Source organism: Rhodnius prolixus, unplaced genomic scaffold (assembly GCF_049639745.1).
Source record: "Rhodnius prolixus isolate KJV_2025 unplaced genomic scaffold, Rpr scaffold_2, whole genome shotgun sequence".
In the NCBI taxonomy this organism is placed as follows: domain Eukaryota; kingdom Metazoa; phylum Arthropoda; class Insecta; order Hemiptera; family Reduviidae; genus Rhodnius; species Rhodnius prolixus.
Window position 1 is genome coordinate 46,465,804 of NW_027411592.1, and position 21,403 is coordinate 46,487,206.

General features: G+C 32.9%; 1 protein-coding gene across 4 annotated transcripts in view; it reads left to right on the top strand.

Moving 5' to 3' along the window:
- The window catches only part of LOC141449757 (discoidin domain-containing receptor 2-like), a 471,131-nt gene that overhangs the window by 208,140 nt on the left and 241,588 nt on the right, over positions 1-21,403 (top strand). Inside the window, exon 1 of one of the 4 annotated variants that reach the window (XM_074119493.1) lies at positions 12,272-12,569. The exons of the other annotated variants lie outside the window; for them this stretch is intronic. The gene's annotated coding sequence lies outside the window, so the exon portion shown is untranslated. Of the gene's footprint in view, positions 1-12,271; positions 12,570-21,403 lie in introns of those variants that run through there. 4 annotated transcript variants of the gene reach the window in all.

The window sequence follows — 21,403 nt, forward strand, 5'->3', positions numbered from 1 at the left end:
ACGATCAACCAGCCGAAATTTAATCGTTAACGTTTTACCATTTAGAACTGGGATTTGTACTGTGTTTGTCACAGACGTTTCCTTTAAAAATCGTTAAGACACTCCGAGTTAAAATGACAAAGAAACTCTTGTCACTTGTAAAGAATTATTTTACGAAAATTAATGATGAGAAATGCAGTATCCATATCTTATAGTTTAGTTAGCGTCGAGAGAGGTTATAGGGTTATTGCGTGACCTATCTACCCAGTTTAAACGCACCGCTGAGGTCTTTTCTTTAACTTCTTCACTGGTCTTCAAACAATCACTTTCCTATAGTTCTTTATTTTAGGCACGCCAACCATTTAAGGTATAATTGCACTGATTCCTTCAGTTAACTTGTCAAAATATAACACTTATTGTTTTTCTTTTCACAAATAATATTCTATTTAATTTTTCTTACTTGTATAAATTTTCACTTATTTGTCTAAATGTTGTCTTTATACGAGGGTCGTTTGAAAAGTCCGTGCAAAGTCAGAGAGATAGCACTACTGGCGCGTATCGAGGTTATGTTTAGTTAGTAGCATCTCTTGGAAGAACACACACCAAGTTTCAGCCAGATCGGTCTATTTCTTTGTGTTTGGCATTCGTTTGAATCGAGGAAGTCGAGTGATTTTCAAAAAATGGACAAAAAAGAATTTCGTGTGTTGATTAAACACTACTTTATGAAAGGCAAAACGCCTCAGGAGACTAAAGAGAAGCTTGATAAACATTATGGTGACTCTGCACCTTCGATTAGAACAGTTTATAAGTGGTTTCAAAATTTTCGGAGTGGCCATATGGGCGAAGACCGTTCCTTCGGCCGGAAAGATTATGGCGACTGTCTTTTTGGGATTCGCAAGGAATAATCCTCATCGACTATCTGGAAAAGGGTAAAACTATTACAGGTGCATATTATTCATCGTTATTGGACCGTTTGAAAACCGAGCTGCAAGAAAAACGCCCACGATTGGCCCACAAAAAAGTCACTTTTCCATCACGACAACGCACCAGCTCACACCTCAGCAGTTGTGGTCGCAAAATTAATGGAAATAGGGTTCCAACTCGTTTCACATCCCCCCCCCTATTCTCCAGACTTGGCTCCCTCGGACTATTATTTGTTCCCCAATATGAAGAAATGGCTGGCGGGAAAAAGATTTTATTCAAACGAGGAGGTGATTGCAGAAACGAATGGCTATTTTTCAGACTTGGACAAATCCTATTATTCGGAAGGGATCAACAAACTAGAGCAGCGTTGGACGAAGTGTATAAGCCTAAAAGGAGACTATGTTGAAAAATTAAAAAGGTTTACTCCAAAAAATTAAGTAGTTTTTATTTTTGCACGGACTTTTCAAACGACCCTCGTAAGTATATCTAAATTTCACCTAACCTCAATATTATGAGAAGAATCGTAAGTAAATAATATTTCTTACGAATTTATTTATTTCATTACATATTTTAGAACTAGCAGCCGCACTAATCATGTCTTATTTTGATCGAAACGTTTAATTTTGAAATAAATAGGAGTTAAGAGGAATTTGTCACCAATTTTTAGCCATTTATTATATTACGTTTATTTTTGTGAAGAATTGCGTAGAAGTAGGTGTTGAAAAGGACTGGTATTGGACTGTTTATTAGGTCAATAGAAGGAGGATAGGTCTGGTTTGGTGAATTGGGAATCCATTGTGAACAAATCAATTGCTCGACTGATAGTCTCTGCTCATGCAACGTCATCCTCTCATACAATCATCACACCATCATCCGCACCTAGTCCCTCAGCTCTTCACTCTAGTTTTACCACAAATACTAGCACTTGCTGCTGCAAAAAAATAAAAATCTTTATAAAAAATTCAAACTTTTTTTTTTTTTTTATCAGACATCCGCTATTCATGCAGCCCCTCCTTTCATAGACATATTTCCGTCTATATCGATAGAATATGCGAGCACAAACCACCATTATCGCCATTACACTACTAATGGAAAATATCAGTTATTGTCTTTTCTATCTCTCTCTTGTATTGTTGGATTGCGCATGAGAGAGGCCTAGCCCACACCTGGTTCAGTTTTATCAAATGGTAATTCCGATTTTCAGCTCCATTACATTCATCAGAATAGCCTTCGGGGATTGAATATTCATTAGAACTTCATTTCCATTAATTAAGTTGTATGCAAATCTATCAGTTAACATATGTGTACACTTTATTCTTTATATATAAAATATAAAAACCAGTTTTTGGTATTATACTGAACAATATATGCAAGATTTAAGGAGTGGTTCATATATTTATGAGTATTTTCACTTTTAAATGAATTCAAACCTTCGCTTTTCTAAAAAATAAAAATAAAAAAACATTTAAAAGTATGTAAAGTAATCGCCCATTTTTCAGGCCAGTTTAACATCAAAATGTAAAACGATTGTTAATAAGAATAAGCCCCTAGGACAGGGGTCGGCAACCCGCGGCTCGCGAGCCGCATGCGGCCCTTTTATCCAAATTTTGTGGCACTTCAGCCTGTCCAAAATAAATTGTATAATTCAATTTTATTGAAACAAATGAAAATTTCATTTAGATATTTATTCAAAAAGAATTTTAAATGTGATAGGTTTGAAATTGAATAGAATTATATTAAAATACAGTACGTAATTATAAAAGACTGCCGCCATTTTCATTCAAATACAGGTTTAGTTATTATTTATTTGTTTATTTACTTTGAATATGTGAAAATAAATGTATAAAATTGTCAAAGTTGGGTGTTTTTCAACGTTACGCTTTTTCGTGCAGTTTTTTGACGATCAACCCTTTTACCGCTGTCCGGTAGTAAATACCCTAGGACAAAAGCTTGGCATTAAAAAATTAAAATTATTGATGGGACTAGCAATAATCTTTCTTCTCCTAAGATTAATAATAACTACACTATGCTCAATGTGCAGTTATTCCGCTTGCATTAGCGAAAGAACAGCAAATAAATAAGAATCTATTCAGTGAATGCGTTTGTTGAAAAATTTTAAAAATTTGATTTGAATAATCACCAGAATCTTTTGCGGCGATTTATTTGATTAAATTTTCTCCAAATTTAAAATTTTTAATAAAAGATTGTTGATTTTTTATATTATTTATAATATAATTATATAATACAATTGGTTTTTATACATTCTTTTAATAATAATATGATCCTGATGAAAGAAGCGTGCCACATCTTGCAACCGCTCTGAAATCAATGTTCATTGAAAAAAATTGTTATTTCAAAGTAACCCTCATAATGTCTCGTTTAATTCAAATGATACCCAGGAGCGTCTACCTAGAAAATCAAAGAAATGCCAACGTGTTCAGTAGCACTATCCAGTGATTTATATTTTTCCAACTTGGTATTTGCTTTAGACAATTTAAACTAAGTAAAAGTAAAGCGAAGCCGCCACGTTAGTCGAGCGGTTAGATGCGAGACCGCAAAGCTGACGTGTATTTGAGGTAATATGTTCGATTCCCGATCTCTAGGCCATGGATTTTATTTATTGGTTAGTGAAAGAAATTTTCAGTAAAGTATGTTTGCTAGTAGATTGGTAGTTAGACGTAAAGTCCGCCTGTAAAAGTAAAGCCAAGTTTTTCGGGCGGTCTTTACATCAAACAACTGATTAGGTGTCGTGGACTAGCAAACATTCTATAAATTTGGAGTATAAACTATTAAATAAAATCTAAGTCCCTGAAGACCTGAAATCGAACCCTGAAGTATTATACTCTGGTATTAGAAATGCGCAAGATACTGGAACGCTTTAGAGGAGTGCTTAATTATACCTCTGACCAATTAATACCACACTTAAATAATGGTTACTCGAATATGTTTTAAATAAAGCTTGAGCGAATGCAGGCAGCTTCTAAGTTACTGAGTGAAGTAACCAGACTAAGAAGAGAAACATTAGTAATAAAAAGGAAATAAGTTTAGAAACTGTTTGATAAATGCATCTACTTTTGTATGAAACACTTATTTTCCAGAGGAGAAAATGTTAAAAACATTCGATAATAAGAAATAACCAAATCAATATTTACCCTAATTATTGTTTAACAACTTATTTTATATCTGAAACTAAAAAGGGAAACTGGTATAGCACGGGACTGGCTGGGAGTGTCCTGTACCCTGGTCCCAATGTGTAATGGTGCAGCAAACAGTATTTATTGATACTGGGCAATTTCAGGTATAATAGCCCGTAAAGTGTTTCTAGTGCTATTACAACTATACTGGAACATAACGCAGTAACCATCCTAGATTTGCAATTATTATAATTCGGTATTGTTGGGGCTAAAATTATCTAAATTAATATCTAGTTTGCAAGTAAAGTTAACTAGATTTTTCTATTATTTTTTTGAGTTACAAAATAAACCATAAGTAAGAATAAAACAAATGACTAACTCATTAAATACTCTGTAATGGATTCCATCGCAGAGACCCAACGTCTAACTGATCCTATTTACTGTAAAATTCTTCTTTCTTGGGATCAAAAATAGGATAAGATCCAGAATTGCTCTAATGACCAGACAAACATGAGAAACAGATTTCTCTACTTAGTTTTATCGAAGGACATTAATGATTATTTAAATATTCTCAAAGCTATTAAAGACAGTTGTCAAGTTATAGTGAATTAATTGGCAAATTATAGGGCTCAAGTTATTTTGGCTCCCGAGATTTCAGCTAAAAAGGAAGGCTTCTTGCAATCATTAAAGTCGAGGTCCATTTCCAGACTGTGGCGCAACCATAGTCAAAAATAAAAACTACATATGATGAACTCGTATGTAATCTAGTTTATTTTGGACAATTCTTGTGTCTGTCAATGTAGACTTGTCATATTTGTCATTCAAGTATTTCTAAAATATCCTGACGGTACATGAATACATGAACTTAGAAATAGATGTACTTATCTTTGGTCATTTGCAATAAACCTTTTTTTAAACCTAAACAAATGCTACTGGGTAAATTTCTGTCATTCCATATAACTATTATATTAACAATGATTCCTCAACTAACCATTAAACTCGTGATCTTTAGAGACTTATTTGATCATAAAACTGTCTTTCAATTCACACATTGATCTTATTAAATGCAGTAGTTAAAAATTTAATGTTACATCACTCATTACTTAAAAGACTAATGTGTAAATAATACTCTAAACACTGACTTGTAGTAAATATTAAGTATTGATAATTGTTTTAGGTGACTGATTCATTAATTTAGTAGGAAGAAAAGAATAATGCCAATTTCAGTAATGATTTTTATTTTGCCGAGCTTTCGACCTAGGGACTAGGTCATCTTCAGGGCTGTGGAATAGAACATATTTACCAGTACAGTTACAATGTACATTAATTTGTCTAAAATAAGTTTACAAAAATTAAATTTCCACAGCCCTTAAAATAACCTAATCCTTAGGTCTAAACCTCTGCAAAATAGAAATCATTACTGAAATTGGCATTATCCTTTCCTTCCTACTATAAAGATAAAGATTAACAAATTTAGACAAAACCTCTTCTTTTTTTTAAGGAATCTCATTTTTATGGCCGGTAAACGAATTTTTTTTTTTTAAATAAAAAGTAATTTTGGCCAAAATATATATTAATATTCATAATAGGTAATGTTTTGAGGATTAGAGAGAATAAAAAAGTTCCTAAACATCAACCATCTTAAAGCTTCACCATCTTATATAGCTTCCCATCAATCTCTTGACACCTGCCTCAAGCTATTAACTTCTTTAGATCTTATTTCTTGACAACTTAATAAAAGAAATAATGATTATAAATTATATTTTCCTCCTTCAAGCGTTCTTTTTTTAATAAAATATTCTTTAGTATGGTTGGTTTTAGAAAAAAAGTCAAATTATTATTATTATTTGGCATATTTTAAGTACTCATTCAACTTCAGAGATTAGATTCAATAGGGTGAATAAATGAATGCCAGTTTTCAGTCGTGATTCTACCGAGCTTTCGACCTAGGGACTAGGTCATCTTCAGGGCTAATTTACAAAGTATTATTTTTACATTACAGGGTTGGTGTGTCTTCTGTCTTGTCTGTTCATGGACAGACCGATCACACTCAGTCCATGAACAGAAAAGACAGAAGAGACACCAATACTGTAATGTAAAATATTACTTTGTAAACTAGCCCTGAAGATGACCTAGTCCCTAGGTCGAAAGCTCGGTAGAATCACGACTGAAAACTGGCATTCATTTATTCACCCTATTGAAACTATGAATCAGTCACCAAAAATAATAAAAAGCTATTTAGAGATTAGATATCTTGGCAATTTAGTGTAGAAAGTAGAGGGTTAAAATCCATTTAGTTATATTTCAAGCAGCAACACTATAAGTTTGCTAATTGATTTGCCAAATGCATTCAATAATAGTAATAATAATAATAATAAGTGTTTACTTTATCAGAAAATAATACAATCCATACAAATAAATACACTTTTTGACAATTAGGTTCGTCTGCCAACTTAGTCTTTAAACTTACAGGTAAGAAATATATAAAATAAACAAAAAAGAAAAAAAGAAACTCATATTAACTTGACTCAAACATAAAATGAAACCTAAAGAGCTAAAAATAACAATAATAATAAAACAATATTAATAATAATAATAACATATTTACATTATAAACATATAACCACATACATACTGAAGTATAAGAATTTATGAATAATATAACATTGTTCAACCATTGTACTGGGCAACAAGAAAACTTCTGTAAGTGGATGCCGATCTCAAATACCTACAAAATCTATCCCAATCCTACCCGTTTAAAAACTCTATTAGTTCTTCTTTAAAGAGTTGAACCTTCCCAAAATAACTCACTCTATACTCGGCAAGAATTGGGCATACAGCCAGAAAATGGAAAATATCTTCCTTAGCTTTTAAGTTACACATGGTACAATCCCAATTGGCTTCAGTGGACCATGGTTTATAGTTTAGACCCAACATATGACACCTCGTCCGGAATACTAACCACATCGTTGATAGCTTCTGCTCATCTGAAATGTATTGACACCTAATCTACACATGAGAGCAGCTCTTTATAAAGATTGTAGCTCTCCGAACGGGAACCAATTACATTTAATGCTATTCAAAAACAATGATTTTGGTAAAGTTATGCAGTCAGAATTTTTTAGAAATACTTTAATGACAAATATGACAAGTCTACATTAACAGACACAAGAATTGTCCAAAATAAACTAGATTACATACGAGTTCGACATATTATGTAGTTTTTATTTTTGACTATGGTTGCGCCACAGTCTGGAAATGGATCTTGACTGTAATGATTGCAAGAGGCCTTCATTTTTTAGCTGAAATCTCGGGAGCCAAAATAACTTGAGCCCTATAATTTGCCTATTACCCAACTATATTTAATTCACTATAACTTGACATCTGTCTTTAATTTAATGGACTGATCAAATTCATCTAAGTTAATTAATATCAGTTGTAATTATTGTATAAAATAATAATAATTATAAAACATAATTTATTCCGAAGAGAAAAATTATGAATTCGTTAAATATACTAAAGATTTGTAGAGAATAATTGCTCAAACAGTAAAATGAAAACAGAAAGAAAATATACGGCTTACAATTCACTTAAAATGTACTTCGCATAGATTTTAGCTTATCTTGTTCCCTTTCTTTCGTCATTAATATTGAAATAAGATGAAAAATAAATAGCCAACTGGAAGGAAACTCTAGATTTGTTTAATCCACCAGGGAAATCTAGCTATCACTTGATTACTCTATTGTAATCGATAAGATATTTCTAAGTAGCAATTTTTTTTCCACCATTTTAACTTTTTATCTAGGAGAAAAAGAAATAGTTATTTATTTCAAGGTATCTATCGCTTTCTTATTTTAATATTATTATTAAACCACAGAATATTGAACTGATGAAAATGTAGCTTCAATTTACTCGATTTTATAATTAAGAAACCAATTTTTGCTGTTCTGTACTGCGATACGTCACTATATTCCAACAATATTCTTTAATAAGATATAGTGTAATGTATGATGTAATTCATTTTATCCATTTATTTTTAGCAAGGAGTTTTTTATTTTATTTTGTGGCTAGCAGAGGCTGCTTTTCCTTTTTTTTTTTTTAGGCGCGTCAACATCTGAGTTGATTGGCGCCTGGAAATTTTTCTCAGCGCACTGTCGGTCTCCGGACAGTGTTCTCTCGTTACAGTCAACACTGTAAATCAGTGGCAGCTGTAAGAAGCTCCTAGTACCATGATGGTAAAACCTATGACACGCGTGTCAGAGGTGACACAGGAACGAATTTTGGGTGACACGCATCGACAGAAACAACAAATTATTACTTAATTTTAAATAATATAGCGATTTGTGTACTTTTTACTTTGAAGAAATTATGGTATTTATTGAGAATAAGGATCTGGCAAACTTTTCACAGATCAATGATCATGAAGTGGGTCATTTAATAAATCTTTTGCTTGTTTTTTTGAACCGTGGTTGCAAATATCAAAAAATTATGAATATTTCTATATGTGATACGGCACCAGAATTAAGTTAAGAATCAAAAGATTCACCATCACTGTGCTAGAAAAAGTAAGGATCAGCAGCTGTATTCGTATCCGTGATCTCTGCTTTAGAATCCAGTACACGCTAACCACTCACCTCAGAAGCCACTGAGGAATGATATTAAGTTACGCAAGAATTTGTTCTTGAATTTTTTTATCCGGAACAAAGAATAGAGTTCACAAGAGTTGATTTAAAGACTATCAACATGTTTCATTGAAAGTTATATTGCAGCTTCCAATATTTTGTTAAATTTTTATATTTACAAAAATTCGAAGTCAGTAGAATGTAAGGAAAATTGTGCTTTTTGTAAGAAAGTAACTTCAGCAAGTCTTATGATTTCTATCGAGATAGAATAAATGGAAAAACATTTTATGCATACTTGAACAATATTGATAAGTGCACTGGCGTCTCAAGCTAATAAGCGTCCCTATAGGTAAAAGGGAAAAGGGCTTTCCCAAAGGAGTTAATTCATTATAAATATTTATAACCAGATTACTGTTTCCGCGTTCAGTCATGGTGAGCGTGATTTTAATTACGAGGTAGTCATGACAACAGAGACTGGAAGGCTTAAGTCTTTGCAAGCTGAAGGCACAGTAATGGATTAATCCTTGACAAAACCCCAAGTCACAGTAATGCTTAGTAAGAGAAACATGGCTGGTTTGTGTGCAGAAGCTGACGCTACACACTTAAAAAACTTTTGTTTCTCTTTAAAAGCTACTTTTGATATTGGATCGGATTTGTTTTTTTTCAACTTTTTCCTTTCTCGAAAATCTTTTAAATAGATATATCTAATCTATTTAAATTATAATCTCGGTTTCTTAAAGCTTAAAGAACATCAAAGATGAAGCACAAGAATATAAAGTTTCCTAAAGAATTAAAGGTTTATTTTTTTAAATTTTATTTTAGCCAGGAATTGAAAAATAATTTCGTAAATTTGAATTCTGTTTACGCTGTAATTAAAATGAACCCACAGAAATGCCATCTTGCCACGTTTACTCTCAAGCGAGGCTCCCGTCCACCTGTCCACTTCAAAAGCAATCCTCTTCCTTGTACAGATCTGGTACGCTACCTTGGGCTCTACATAGACAAACGACTCACGTGGAACCCACACACTAGACTTAAAAGACAAGCAATGACAAAACGTGCGAAACTGCTTTACATACTACTTGGATGGCGCTCCATAGAACTCAATCGTTTAATATACAACACTATCCTCAAACCTACGTGCAGGGCCGGATTTTCCTATAGGCTAACTAGGCTTCAGCCTAGGTCCTCAAGATCAAGAGGGGCCTACATTCAAATTGTTAGCAAAATTAAAATTACACTATTCTAAAAACAGTGAACACTAAAACACTGTTTTAGTGATGTATTTTATTATCTCTCATGTAATTTACAAACTTAAAAATGGGAGGTGAAAGGGCCTCATAAGTGGAATAGCCTAGGGCCTCTTTTCATCTAAATTCGGCCCTGCCTATGTGGCCTTACGGACTAGAGCTATGGGGTTCAGCCAAACCTACAAACATACAAACATTAAAAACATTTCAGTCAAAAGTACTGCCGACAGAAAGCTGACGATCCTTTCTACGGTGACTACCCTTACTCTTCAGAACGACCTCAACATCCCATTCGTACACTAACTCGTCAATTAAGGGCACTTCCGAAAAAATAGAAGAAATGGATAGATTTCCTTTAAAGAATCCTTTTGGGTAATCAGTGGTCCAATCTCTTATGTACGGTTGAGGTTAAAAATGAGATTACAAACTGAATTTGAATAAGGCTCAAACGTTTGGAGCTAGCAACAAATTTGTAAGTTAAAACTTAAATAAAAAAGAAAGTCAGTTTTGTGAGTATCTACATCAGATTCGTTATTCAAGCACTAGAATGGATAATAATATATCATGGAAGAGAATAAAATAATAAATATGGATGTAAGTTGTATAAGGAAATAGCATTCACAACAAACAAATCTAGAACAAATAGCTGTTGGAAGGGCGGAAGATAAAAGGGCTATTAGCTGACTCAGGTGTCGCAGCTTGTGGCCTAATACCCTACCACATGTGTCCTACATCTTGCCTCTAGAGTTGCAATGTACTGTTCCGTCCGCAATGTTCAGTACTCAGGCTTTCCGCTATTTATTCTTAACATTCCCACTTCTTTTACTTTTTACTAAAGATTGAATATCAATATTTTTGTTCATTGTTTTATTTCTCTCTATTTCGTTTTGTTACAAAATTAATTAACGCTTAATTTAACAAGTACATTATTTCTTCCATATTTCAGGGTTTATTTTTGGTACAAATAAATTATGCCTTTACAAATATATTTTATTTATTTACTTAAAGCCATAACCTCGTATAAAACAGTGTGCGGGTTTATTTTTAGACAAATATATAGAGCTTTTAACTTTGGCTGCCTCGATGTTCTATTACACAATAAGGAAATACTTCTACCACTTTCTATTTACTAAATCTTTAAAAGACATAGTTATACCAATGGAAAAGTTTAGTGCCCGGCGGATTGCTAAATTTCCGTATCCAAACGTAGACCTTAGGACAATTGTATTACGGTTGATCGTCAAAAAAGTACACGAAAAAGCGTAACGTTCAAAAACACCTAATTTTAACAATTTTTTCTTTATTTCTATAAAATATAAATTTCCCGAAATTTCTTTAAAATATAGAGCTCACCCTCGTTTACAAGAGTAATTTTTTATGCAACAATGTAGACTTAATAGATTTTGAGAAAAAAAGTTGCCAAAAATGAGTAAAAACTGCATGGATTTTCATGAATGTGGTTTCATTCGATTCGGAATTTCATGCAGATGAGTCTTTTGGAAGTGCGTGCAATAGGAGTGGAGTTAGCTCCATTTATGTAAAGTCCCCTTTTATCTTACCCTGATTTGGCAGGATGATGGGGTTAGGGATCCCCTAAGTAGCATTAAAGTGCCGTGCCGTCCTGCTCTTAAACCTGCTTGTTGGAAGTACTGTAATCGTTTCAAATTATCAATGCGTGAACTTGCTTAGTTCTCACAACTTCCATTTTACAATTCTAAAACCTCAGATATCCCTTAAGTACCTACTACGATTCTCAAATAATATTTCAGCATTAGTACAAGAAAAAAGAAAAGACGTTCACTTAAAAGGATTTGTAACAACTACTTCCGTCATGTTCAAGGACCGGAAATTATTTATTTCCGGCATGTCGAAAATCTGCTCGATTGTAATACTTCCATTTGGAAGGGTAAGGCAAATTAAAAAAAAACCTGAAAAGTTTACAGTACAAAAACTAATTTACTCGACGTCTTTAAAGTGTTTAAATAATATAAAACTTTACCAGCATCTCAGTAGATCATCAGCCCAATAGCACAACTTGTTACAATAATTCACAGCACTATTAGCACTAAAACTGTAAGTCATGCTTTAATTATAACTTAAACACATTTTATAAAATCCAACTTTCCGTTAACAATCACTAATATTAACTTCAAATATCGCGTTAACAAAGAGAACCAGATACGAGTTAAAATTGCCGCCGGCAACTGGCCAGGGAAATCAGCTGGTAAATTAAGTTTTTCTAAGCATGGTGACCAACTTTTTTTTTCGTTTATTTTCATTCATAATCTACAAAAATAAAATTAATTAATGAATATGTAATTAGCGAATTAGGGATTTTATTTTATTCATAAATAAATAAAAAAAAAATTAGTCACTGCTTAGGTAACCTTCACTTACTATCTGATCTGCCAGGCCAGTTTCCGACGGCCATCTTTAACTCGTTAGTCGTGCCTCTCTATAACAGTGTTTTTTTAATTGAATATTATATTGAATAAGTGAAGTGATATTTTACAAATTGTGTTTAAGATTTACTTAGTGCGTGATATTGAGTTTTTAGTTCAAATAGTGTTGTGAATTATTTCAACTAGTGTCAAGTGTCAAGTGCTATTGGACTGGTGATCTATTGATGTGCTGATGAACTTGGATATTCCTTAAACAAGGTAAGACTTTATTATTAATTATTTAATTTAAATATCAATTGTATTATTATTATTCTTGCATGAAAATAGCATGTTATCATTTACTTATTACTTACAAATTAATATTAATGCTACGTCTTGACAACGTTCAGTGTTGGTTAATTCTTCAATTTTGAATTCTGCAAAAAGTATTTAATTTCTAAAACTTTCTTATGTATTCTGTACACTTTTTATTTCTTTAATTGTCGTTCCTCAAATTGTTTTTTGAAATGGATTGCTAATTTCTTCTTGTTGTATTCTTTAATATTCTCTTTCTAATCGACTGTGCGCTCTAAAATATCGTTTTTGTTTCCCCAAATGGTTTTCTATGCCTTTTTTATTTATTCTTTAATATTTTTCTGTTGATCGCCTATGAGTTTTAAATTAGTGTAAGGCATGAATTGGTGTGTTTCTAGTGTACGAAGTGACGTTCAGTGAATTTATTTTTTATAATGTCTTTAGTCGTTTGTTCAGTCGAATATTCCGAATTCTAAGTTGTTGTCTCTTACAGAAAGTGTGATATCCAGGAAGTTAAGAGTTTTGTCGTTCTCATATTTATGTGTGAAATTTATGTTAGGGCGATGTATGTTTAGTTAAGAGAATAATTTACATATCTTTACATCTGGTTTGAGTATGAGTAAAATATAATTTGGCAGAAATAAGACGTGGCAGAGGAATTATTGCAATCGTAAATGGCCTAATTATTCTAGGTTTCCTAATATTTATTTATCATTAGATATATTTAAAGTTGTTCAAGTCATGGATTAAAAAAAAAAGTATACAAAAGGAACAAAAATCTCAACAAAAACTTACTGTTTAAAAATTACTCAAATCAGTAGATACCCAAATTTCAAATTTGGACGAAAAAAGCTTATGTTTTATTCAAATTTTATACCAAAAACATCATTTAAGTAATTTTACTGCATTAAATTTTCATAAATATTGTTTAGAATTTATTAAATGGCACAGACCCTTATGCTGGCCATTTTCAAATACAAAATATTTGTTCAATCAATTCTTATACTTAACTTATTAAAATGTAAGTTTTTTGTTAAGGCGATTCAGAGTTTGAATTTCAAACACATAATCTCAGTTCGTACAAAGGTAACACCGTTTTCTTCTCAGTCTAAAAATAACAGAAAACTCGTGAGTAAGAGTAAGCGCGTGTAAATTGAAAGAGAAAATTACCGCTTTGGATAGATTAGGTTTTGAATTAGCCGCCCGTTGTTGTGTCTAAAAGATGAGGGGGATTTCAAAGCTGGGAATGTCTGGCACCCTCCAGTGCGTGAGTGACGGTGCGTGTATCCCTCTATCCTACTCATATTTTAGTCAATTTTTTTCCTTTCTCCTCGCATTATATATTTATATTAACGTAGTTTGCATTACATTTTCTTTCAGACGTATAACATTTCCTCTCCTTAATGAAGGTTGAACAAATTTATATAATGGGTTTTCCCTAATTTATTATTTTATTATTATTATTCACTTCTCCTGTATGAAGGCCGCTCTAATGCTAGCCAGCAATTTGTAAATATAGAAATAATGGTGTAAATGTACTTCACAAAGCGATTACACCGCTTTCCATTGAACATTACAGTAATTTATAAACGATTTTTTGTTTTATTTTCTTAATTAAGACGCGGGTTTTTTATTTAAAATTTGAAGTTATTGACGTTCGAAGCCTTTTTCAGTGCACTAAGCGGCCTTAAACAGTGTACGCTATCGTTACATGTACCACGATCCATCACAATGAGCTGAAAGGGGCTCCTAAAAATCTAAGGAGCCGTCGCCTAGATTAGAACACGGGATCATCGTGTGGAAATTCAGTGCGCTAACCACCAAATAATTTAATCAGTTTAATCCATTTTCTTTTTTTTATGATTTATTATGCGATTAACCTTTAATTAACTTACACTAAATTTTAATTATAAAATGATGAGTTGACTTTACATTGATTGTAAACTAGATTGTTTTAATCCATTTTCGGAGTTATTTGACTTTTAATATCTTGATTTTTCAGTTAATAATTTGCCAGAGTTGTGTTAGACTTCTGTCATTTCAATCTCAGCTTTTTTTTTTTTTTGCTATTCATTTTGTATCCAATGCTATTTTTTATTTTTAGCCAGTTATATGGCGAAAAATGCTGACGTGGGTAGATACTCATGCGTCTTAGTTTTAGTTTTACAAATTCTCATGGTTCTTATTCTTAAATTATCTTCATATTCCGTATTTTTAAGGACACCTAATTAATTTCATGTTAATTACATTATAGAGCAGTGATGGGGAACCTATGACCCGCGGGTCAGACACTGACCCGCTCAAGCTTTTTCACCGACCCACAATTGCTAGGTAACCATTTGTTTGTTTACGCGGATTAATTTAGATTTTCTAATTGTGTGGATAATTTATATAATAATAATAATAATAATAATAATATTTATTTATTTGATTTATAGGACTCACGTCCTGTCTCAAAAACAGTTGGGTACAGCATAAATTAATATAAATATATACAAACATAAGTACAATAAAAAATGAAAGAAACACTTTGAATATGTCATTGAAATAGGTCTAAGGAATAGCTCCTTTGTGGTATTTCATGGTATTTTTTAAGACCTTGGAAATAAGTAAAAAGATAAATAAAGCCAAAGTAATTAAAAAAGAAATAAAGTAAAAAACATAAATCAATTTTTCAACTTATTAACTCCTCTCTTAAAGAGAAACATTCACACAGATAACAAAATACAGTTTTCATTACTTCTCTACTGCTCTGAGTTAACACAAAAGGTAAACTGAAAGAAGCTCTGTCCTGATACTTTTCACGGATACTAAAATATGCCGGACATACCATGAAAATTTGGTACAAATCCTCTTTTAGAACATTACCACATAAAAGGCAATTACTGTTTGAATCTATCCTGTAAGCGCTATTTTTTAATTTTAATGAAAATGTGTATTTATTAATTGTCCTAAGTTGAGCAAATAAACGTGTGTATGAAATGGGTAATTGAGTAAGGAGATATTGTTGCGGGATCGAGCTATGGTTGAATACTTGAGGGTATAAAATACTACATGTGGAGCTATGTAGTCTATCCAAATCCTGATTCACAAGAAAGTGTTTATATTTTTCCAAAGTTGGAGAAATCATTCGTGAGAAAACTTCAGGGTCAGATATTCCCAGCAGGCTAGACTCATCAAACTGATCTAATAAATCCTTTAATCGTACAACCCAATTGTACTTAGCAGACTTTCGGGAACAAATATTTTCACTTCCCTGCGTGCAGGACAACATTTTATCTAGGCATGCTCTAGGGTATCTATTGCTACTAGTATTAAGTAATTTGAGGTACCATAGTAAACTATACTTTAACACGTACCAACTAATGTGGACTGAGCCGGTCTCGAGACGAACAATATAATTCGAGGTATTTGTGTGCAGACGCAGAAGGCTTTTATAATAGTTCAAGTGACATTTTTCTAAAGCTTCTATGTGAGCAAGTCCCCAAATCTGGGCTCCGTATAGAATAAATGGTATAACGACTGCTTGATATAATTTCTCTCTCGAGTTCCAGTCCATGAGCCTCGCTTTGGAGCAAGTACTTAAAACTGCACCCGTAGTTGCATTGGATAATTTATATTCTATCTGTATTTTTTTTTTTCAATCACGCATTGACACAAAAGCAATCTAAATGCTATCTATAACTTTTAGTTTGATCATTACAGTTCTAAAACGCAAATACGACAAATGCTTTTGTAATATTTTGAAATAAAACATAAATGTATAATTTTACTCATATTTTGTTTGTTAAAAAAAAATCGACAACCCAAAGCCAATAACCATATTTAGATTTTTCTTCAGATAAAACACACTTTTGTAAGGTTTTGTTCAGTTATGTTTGTGAAAAAGAGACTTCCATAGCACTTGTTTCGTCCCGTTTTACCCAGTTAAGCCAACTGAATTTTAAAGATGTTTATTTTTTAAAATATTCAGTTTAAAATTTTTAAACTTAACTCTTGTGCAAATGGGAATTAGTGACCCAAGAGCTAGTACTAAAAAAAAAATGAACAAAATTTGACCCTTTATCACTATAATTTGACTCTTTAGACAGAAATCTTACCTACAGTTGCCCATCACAGTCCAAAAACTGATTTTTCTAAATAATCACAAACCAGTCTTGGAATCTTATTTGTACATTCTAAATAATTTTATTTTTAAAAATTCTTGTTAATTTTTTGACCACAGAAAAAAATAATTGCGTGTAGTATTTTAGATGTGGTTAATTTTTCATGTGGTTACCGCGGAAGTAAACTGATTTAATTAATAAATGAGTAATTTTAATTGAAAATGAGTCATTTTTCTCGTTGTGAAAAGCATTTCTTTTTTTTTTTTTTGATAAAAAAGGGTAAAGCAATTAATTTCTTATACAAATGCCTGATTAAAGCTGTAAACGAAAATAGTTCTAGATACCTCATCTTTTCATAAAACTGGCGAGTTTTTTTTTGCTGAATTAAGTAACCAATTAGTGGTTATTCTATTTTTCTTACTCAGAAATTTTTCTAAAAAACAAGTATTTCCGGGTGAATATTGAACAGCTCCTCCAGTCCCAAGAGGCAAGAAAAAGTAAAAAAAAAAAAGGAATAGTTATATTTAGTAGTTTGCAATTTCGGGCATCCTGGCAATATTGCTACCACATCTGGCGTACATATGTAGTATAGTGTTTGAAGATGCTATTAATGCAGATCACGGAACTGATAGAGAGGTGTAGATAGGAAACTGGTACCACAGCATGGGTATTGCACCTAATATAAGCTACTAACGACCTCCGGAATGCCGTTTATTGACTCGATGAACTGGAAGTGGTGTGAATGATTTCCATGAGAGGGAAGTACACTCTCTCAATATTGCTTCTCCCTCAATCTTGACTTAAGTTTGAACTAGAGAACTTGTTTCACAACTATTTATTATAAATAAGGTGCTTGATGTTGCTCCTAATTTGAATTTCTTTAATGTTGATCTGAGTCCGTCTGATGACTGTTTGTTTGAAGAGTAAATATTTATTATAATAAATATGTACATAAAATAAATATAGAATGTATAAAAACATTTCAACCTTCTTAACTAAGTGAAGAGAAAAGTTAGGTGAGGAGTATTGGAATGCAAGGAAAAAGGAGGAAAAACCTGCAGCTAGTGTAGAGAGTTAGAGTAGGATATGTTTTAGTCTTCTGTGTCTGTATGTTGTAGAAGGATCTGTAGGAAGGCTATGTCGCGGCAGAGTGGATTGGGATGGCAGACTAGGATGGAAAGGAGTTTGAGCAGACGATTTTGGATAAAGGAGTGTGCGGGGGTAATGGACGCAGTCTCGTGGAGTGAGTCAATTCTAGTGCGTCGTGGGGAGTCTGTTGCGAGTCTGAGAAATTTGTTTTACATTATCTGAAGTTTCTTGATGTTGCTACTACAAGTCAGGCTCCAGGCGGAGTAGGCGTAGAGCAACATCGGCCTAATAACTAGTTTGTAGAGGAGTAGTTTGTTTGTCACAGTCATTTTGGAGTCACGTGAGAGTAGAGGAAATAACAGTCGTGTAGTCCAGTTTGCCTGCGTTTACTTTGTCCTGAACTTGCGTAGTGAAAGTCAGTTTGTTGTCTAAAGTTAGCCCTAAGTACTTCACTTGGGTAGACCATGAGAGTGTTATTACATCTGATTTGTCGATTAAGAGTGGGTCTGCGTTTGGTGAAGAGTATAGCTTTTGTCTTGTCATGGTTAATTTTAATTAATTTAGCTACAAAATTTGGTAAGTCTGTCTATTGCAAGAATAAGTCTGTTGGTGGTGGTGTCCATTCTCCAAGATGACGTGTATAAGGCTACGTCATCAGCGTACAAGGCAAGGTAGACATGAGGAGGTGTGGGTAAAGGATTTATGTAGGTGATGAACAGGATAGGACCTAGGATGGAACCTTGGGCAACGCCAATATTTGTAATTTATGAGTCAGAACATTTAGTACTTTACTGTTTAAGTTTAAAGTTTTTCTGATTCAAGAGAGCTTGTTACTGAAATTTAATTTTTTTAGTTACAAAATTTTGAAAAAGCATCTGCCAAGCTTTTTGTTACTTTCAATGCATTAGATTCAACCTTTATTTACTTTAAAGCTCTGTGAAGTTCTTGTTTAAACAACACAAACACACCCGGATCCAATCTTTACTTACATTTATATAGATTTATAGTAATTACCTTCCCCCCGCTGCTGGAACTATACCATATTATGTAAATCCTTTTTAGAGTTTTCTTAATAACCAGCTCTTTGAATCTAACTTCCAGAAGATCAAACAAATTGTGCGGTTGCTATGGTTAAGATATCATAATTACAGAACCCTCTGGGTTTATTCAGTTTTTGAATGGGCTTCTTTAAATAGGAGCAAAAGATGGAGGAACTTAGTTGCAATATTATGGTCTAGAAGGAAACTGAGAGGTGAGTTTCCGTTCTATTATTTACTTATGCACAAACTTATTTTGCATTAGTAACTCAATACGTTTCTTACGTCTAAAATAAATCTATTTAAAAAAGTATATGTCTGTTTAATGAAAAGTTAGTAAAAACATTGCTAAATTCAGTCATACGTGAACATACGAAAAATTTATTCGTAATTCATAATAATGCAAAACAGTTTGGATCAGTGAAAGGAAATTAGAAAATCTATAAAACTTCATTTATTATTGTGCCATTGACAAGTTGAACACGTTAATGTACCTTCAAAAGCGCCGTATCCATCAAAATCTAAATTATTGTTAACTACAACGTCCAAAAGAGTGTCACCTTTTTTACTTTTCCCTTCATATATGTATATATTTGCCAAGCTTTCGACCTAAAGACTAAGGACATCTTCAGGGCTGTGGACTCAAAAAATAAATAAAGTTTTATTTATTTATTTATTTATTTTGTAGTTTACAATCTGTATAAATATCTACAATAAGTAAATAGGATGTAAATAAGATGAACTGGAGCGGGAAGAGCAGGAGGAGAGAAGCTACCCAGCGGTAGCACTCTCTAGATGAGATAGGGAAATGTGAAGAGGAGAATATGAGTAGGAGAGAGGAGAGATAGGAGAATAATGACATTTAGTTCTTCAGATTGTAAGGAAGTCGCGCGGCCACTGGCGATTCAGTCGGCGAGGAGTATTAGGGATGTCAGAGGAAGCGAGGGACTGTACAAGAGGATTTGAACAAGTAGAGAGTAAAAATATGGAATTTTTGATAGTTAATCTTGGCGAGTTGGTCTATCATGGGAATGTTGAGGTCGTTGTGAAGAGAGAGGTTAGTCACCGTAGAAAGGTGCGTCAGCTATCTGTCGGAGGAGTTTTGACTGAAATTTTTGAACTGTCCGTACGTTTGTTGGTTTGGCTGCACCCCCACAGCTCTAGTCCGTAAGTCCACCATAGGTTTGAGGATAGTATTGTATAGTAATCGTAATAATGGGAAATTTGGAGCGTCGTCCATGTAGTCTTGTAATGCAGTTTCGCACGTTTCGTCATTGCTTGTCTTTTAAGTCTAGTGTGTGGAAATAATAAAGTATGACTGTAATTGGCAATATTCTTCTTTTTTTTTTTTTTTTTGGATCAATGAATCAGCCACCAAAACCGATGAAAAATATTCTAAAATATATACATAATTTATATAATATTGTTATTTTTATTATTATTGCTAAATTAGGCACCTCAGTAGCCGTGCGGGTAGAAGGCGAGGCCTGCCAAACTAAGATGTATTATGTGGTGCTAGGTTCGATTTCCGGTTTAGGCTTTGTATTTTATTTAAATATGAGAACTTTGTCGTAAAATATGTTTGCTAGTCGCCACCGTTTACAACACCTAATAATTGGTAGTTGGGACGTAAAGCTCGCCTGAAAAAAAATAGACATTACTATAAGTTGGATAGCAAAATAAAGGCTTGGCACCCATTCGTTACTTTTACCCATTCCTTATATTAAGTTCATCATTCATCTCCATTTCAGGGCACAGTTTGAAGCATTTTGTAGGAAAGTATTACAAAGAGATATCATTAGCTATCTGTTGAGTCACAAAAGTTGCAAAAAAAAAAGACCATGAATGATTTGGTAATGAAAAAACAAATGGGAAAAGTGGTACAAGACGGCTGTAAAAAAGAACATCATTTAAAAATAACTAGATAGAGTCGATAGAGATTCAATGATATATCGGAAATCTCAGAATATATCCGGTTTCCATGTGAGTAGGGATGTGAAAGAGCATTTTTGAGATAAATTTGACTTCGGAAGCCCAAAATACGAATTCTCACAAAGTTTCTTGTCGCTTATTAGCAGCCATTTTATTCGTATACTTTTACACAAATGCTACATTGTCAAGATAAACATGTCTATTAGTAGAACTAGGAATCTATAAATGAAACTCTAGTCTGATTCTTTTTCACAAAGACTCCTTTATAGCGATAGAAAGTTTAGAAGACGCTTTTCTATCTAATTAAGCAAGCGAGCAAGAGATAGTCCATTGTTTTAGGAAATAAGATAAACCTTGTAATAGGAAGTGAATGAAGTTAGTCTAAAGTGAAATGCTTAAAGTAATTGAAAATAAAGCAGTGACGTTAGCCAAGGGCGCCTGCTGCGTGCACGCCATTCAGACAGCCTTAAATTCATTCTTCTTCCTTCGCTTAAACTGAAACTAAAAATTATTTTCAAATTTCTTTAAATGACTTAAATAAATTGTACCATTATCACTAATATTCTACTTATTTTTACCAGCTGTTTAAGTCAGGTTAGCTCTCCAACTTAAAGAAACATAAAATATTAATTTT